Genomic DNA, 5244 nt, shown 5'->3' with positions numbered 1-5244 from the left:
GTCTTGTGTGTTTCTGCTTCCTCTCTGACTTGTCTGTGGTTACCATGATGATCTGTTTGAATTCGTATGAGAATAAGGTAGAGGTCAGCTCAATGTGAGAAGTGGAGCAGAACTGAGTCATTTTAGCTATTGCAGACTACTCAGCCATTAGTGAATCTACCATTTGACCACAGACACAAGGTAGCCCATCAAAATCTAATTGGTCCAGATCAGCAGAGCCATCTGTAAACCTGTAGATTTATGAGAAAGCATATTTGTTTTAAATGCATAAGTTTTGAAATGTTTTGTTACAATGTAAAAGTTAACTGACTGTGAACCTATATTTACATTATTAAGAAGGTAAGATGATAATTGCTTAATATGTTATTCTTCCCAGGGGAAATTGTATTTTAACAGCTGGCAACTGCTTGAGATAAATGAATGTTATGTTTAAGAGGGTCTTAAGTTTCAGTAAGTGAGCCGTGGGAACTAGGGAATTTTCTTTTCTTTTTTTTGACTTTTCATAATAAATTGATTGAAGGTTTGCAGACAAGACCATCAGCTTTACAGTAAACAAATTATACACTATTTCATCTCAAAGATTACAATCCCCTTCAATCAACAATAGTTGTCCTACTTCCTCCCTGTAGCTTCCTGTTTACATCTTATACTTTATAAATCAACAAAGCAGAAATATTTGATATACACATACAAAACAACAACAACAACAAAATATATATATTCATTTATCATTCAAAGGACACATGATGTAAGTCAGCATCCTGCCCGAAGGCACACAGCCTTAGGCGTAGAGCTCACAGCTGCTCTGTCTCTCCATGCCACCGTTTCTGCCATCATCTCTGTTGTCCCACTATCTAAGTAGGGATCTCCCACTCCATCCATGCTCTTGCTTCTTGGTGGTCCTGGATCCTCTGTTTCTGGAATGAAAGATTAATTATTTCCCCCCTTTTAGTTACACATATTCTACAATTACAGTTGTGTAGGGATTTTTCTTGAGATAATAGACTATACTTTTCAAAGGCCTGAATTCATAGTAATAGATAATGAATGATAGCTTTAGGATAAGTTTAGTGACAAGTGGATGGCATATTTAAAGATATCAACATTGTATCTGGTATATGGTAGACCAAAAACCATTGACCACACATCCTCACGTTACCCTCCAACCTCTTCAGTTCTCCCACTGCCTTTCTTAGCCTTCCTTGCTGAAAGCTTTCAGTAGTACCCACCATCCACTCATGTCAGGTCTGTTACCAGCTGTCCTTCTTAACCCTATTCTACTTGCTACTCCCCAGGTTTTGGCATTGAATGGGTAAAAGCACCTTCAGTGTGAGACAAACTTATCTTCCAATCCATCCTCAAGCCCAGTATGTTTCGTGTCCTTGGACAAGCTAAAGGTTTAGTATCTGTTGTTGCTGTTGTTGTTGTTATTAGGTGCTCTTGAGTTGGTACTGACTCATAATGACCTTACGCACAACATACGAAATATAGCCCAGTCCTGTGTCAGCCTTACAATCATTGCTATGCTTGAGCACATTGCTGCTACCACTGTGCCAATTCATCTAATTGAGGGTCTTCCTATTCTTTGCTGGCCTCCACTTAACCAAGCATGATGTCCTTTTCCAGGTACTGGTTTCTCCTGATAATATGCCAAAAGTATGAGAGATGAACTATGGCCATACTGACACTAAGGAGCATTCTGGCTGTATTTTTTCCAACACAAATTGATTTGTTCTTTTGGAAGCCCATGGTACTTTTAATATTCTCTTCTAACACTATAACTCAAATGCATCAATCCTTCTATTGTCCAACTTTCTCATGCATATAAGGTCAACAGAAATACCATAGCCTAGGTCAGGTGCACCTTAGTTCTCAAACTGACATCTTTGCTTTTCAACACTTTAAAGAGGTCTTGTGCAGCACATTAGCCTAATGCAATATGTCATTTGATTTCTTGACTGCTACTTCATTGAGCACTGATGTAAAATGAAGTATCTGACAACATCAATCTTTTCACCATTTATTTTGATGTTTTTTATTGGTCCAGTGGTGAAGATTTTTATTATCTTTACATTGAGATGCAACTCATACCAAAGGCTGTAGTCTTTGATCTTCATCAAAGTATTTTAAGTAAGTATTTTAAGTCCTTTTCATTTTCAGCAAGCAAGGTTGTATCATCTGCATATCACAGGTTGTTAATGAGTCTTCCTCCAATCCTGATGCCACATTTTTCTTTTTCTTCATATAACCCAGCTTCTTAAATTACTTGCTCAGCATACAGATAGAATCAGTATGGTGAATACAATCTTGGCACATACCTTTCCTAATTTTAATCCATTCAGTGTTCCCATGTTCTGTTCAAACAACTGCCTCTTGGTCTATCTCATGAGCACAATTAATTGTTCCAGTATACTCATTCTCTTCAGTGTTGTCCATAGCTTGTCATAATCCACATAATCAAAAGCCTTTGCATAGTCAATAAAGCACAGGTAAACATCTTTCTGTATTTTCTACTTTTAGCTAAGATCCATTTGAAATCAGCAAAGTTATCCCTTGTTGCACATCCTTGTCTGAATCTGGCTTGAGCCTCTGGCTGTTGTTGTTAGGTACCATTGAGTTGGCACCAACTCATAGCAACCCTATGCACAACAGAACGAAATATTGATAGGTCAAACCTCAAAATCATTGCTATGTTTGAGTCCATTACTGCTGCCACTGTGGGCACAAATATGGATCTCTTCCAATCAGTTGGCCAGATAGCTGCCTTCCAAATTTCTTGGCATAGATGACAAACATAGATACCACAATAGTTTGTTGAAAGATTTCAATTTGTATTCCATCAGTTCCATCATTATCTCTTGATCATATGCTAACTCTTGAAATGGTTGAACAACGATCATTTATTTTTGACTCAGTGACTCTGTGTATTCCTTTCATTTTCTTTTGATACTTTATGCATCACTCAATATTTTGTTCATATTATTGTTGCTGTCAGGTGTCACCAAGTTGGCACCCACCCACAGCGATTCTATGCACAACACAATGAACCATTGCCCGATCCTGCGTTAACCTCACAGTTATTGCTACACTTGAGCCCATTGCTGCTGTCACTGATCCATCTCATTGGGGGTCTTTCTTTTTTTCTCTGACCCTCCACTTTACCAAGCATGAGGTCTTTCTCAGACTGGTCCCTCCTGATAATATGTCCTAAGTATGAGAGAAGAAGTCTGGCCATCCTGGCTTCCAAGGAGCATTCTGTCTGTGCTTCTTCCAGCACAGATTTGTTTGTTTTTCTGGCAGTCCATGTATTTTTAATATTCTCCTCCAGCACCCTAACTCAAATGCATCAATTCTTCTACCGTGTTCCTAATTCACAATCCAACTTTCACATGCATATGTTGCTGTTGTTAAGTGCTATTGAGTCGGTTTCAATCCATAGCGACCCTATATAGGGTTTCCAAGGAGCAGCTGGTGAGCTTGAAATGCTGACCTTGCAGTTCTAACAGCTTTGCAGTCTGGCGCATTAACCCATAGCACCACACCAGAACTCCACATGCATATGTTGTTGTTAACTACAACCTATGAGGTTACTGAAAATACCATGGCTTGGGTCAGGCACATCTTAGTCCTTAAGTCTTTGCTCTTGAACACTTTAAGGAGGTTTTGTGCAGAAGTTTTGTCTAATGCAACATGTCGTTTGATCTCTTGATTGATTCTTCCATGAGTGTTTCTGGTTGATTGAAGCAAAATGAAGTCTTAGACAACTTCAAACAGTAACTGTTTGATTATTCAATTACTGATTTCTTAAAACAATAAGGGAAAAAACAACTACCTCTTACTCCATTTTATGGGTATAGCTTATGGTCAGTCTCAGTTAGGAAACTCGTTATAAGCCATATGGGTGCTATTTCAGATATATAAAGCAACTTAAAGTCTTTTATAACCTTCTCTTCAACATGCAAGTTCACTCAACTAGTGCGTGGAGTCCCTCTACACACCTCAGAAACTCAGCATTTAGGCAAATAATAGGAATAGGAAATCAGAAAGGAAGCTGGAAAATCTGGCTAAATCTAATAGCCACTAAGAAAAATATTTACTATATATTCTAAAACAAAGAGTTCCAATCTAGGTGTCAGGACACGTTTATTATCAGTTGTGGACTTTGCCTAAATTCCCATATCCTCAGCTTCCTCATCTATAAAATTAAGGTTTGGAGTTAATCAGTGTTTCCCAAACTGTGGTGTGTGGAATTAATTCCTCTAACTGGTATGAAAATGGAAATATACTGTATATAATTTCTGTCCCATAGAGAACTTTGGGAAGATGTGCATTAAAAAAAAAAAAAAAAATCCAACTTTGTTGACTCAGCGTTAACCAAATGTTGTTGTTGTTAAGTGCCATCAAGTCGATTCCGATCCATAGTGAACCTGTATAGGTTTTCCGAGGAGCATCTGATGAGCTCGAACCACCAACCTTGCAGTTCAAACGGCTTTCAGTCTGGTTCATTAACCCACAGCACCACATCAGGATGCCTTAACCAAATAGAGATCATGAAAACCTGATAACCTCATATAACAAGTATCTCATGTTGGAAATGTAGAGATAGGTGATTCTTAAGACTTCCTCTGAGTGTAAAGACATCTGAGCTAATAGAGAAAATTTAGGTTTATTGCAATTTACTGTAGAATCCCATTTTACCAAAGAAAGAAATGGAGAAAAAAAGCCCAAACCATAGTTTATTGATTGTCTATGCTGTGCCAAGTACAAGCTTAGATATTTTATATGTTCTTTATTTACTTCTTGCAATACTTGGTAGAGTATTATTCTCACTTTACTAATACTGATTCTAATGACATCATTAAAAAAAGATAACTATGGCAGACTTAATGAGAAATAACAATACACTATTATGTAGTGTCATTGGGCTCATGCCTGGACATTTTTCTTTAAGCGTGTTACCTAGGCTTATGACTTTAAAGGGAGTGTGGTGGTTCTAGAGGATAAGCACTGAATTAGGAACTATAAAGTTAGCAGTTTGAGTCCACCAGCCACTCTGAGGGAGAAAGATGAGGCCTTCTGCTTCTGTAAAATTTACAACCTTGGAACCCTATAGCCTTCTCATAGGGTCGTTATGAGTCAGAACCAACTAGATAGCACTTAACAGCAACAACAACAGCAAAAATGGCTTTAAAGACAGGATCCCTGTTGTTACAGTGGTAAATTGCTTGGCTGCTAACCAAAAGT

Source organism: Chrysochloris asiatica, unplaced genomic scaffold, assembly GCF_000296735.1.
Source record: "Chrysochloris asiatica unplaced genomic scaffold, ChrAsi1.0 scaffold00147, whole genome shotgun sequence".
NCBI classification, from domain to species: domain Eukaryota; kingdom Metazoa; phylum Chordata; class Mammalia; order Afrosoricida; family Chrysochloridae; genus Chrysochloris; species Chrysochloris asiatica.
The sequence above is the reverse complement of the archived record's forward strand: the minus strand, read 5'-3'. Positions refer to the sequence as shown.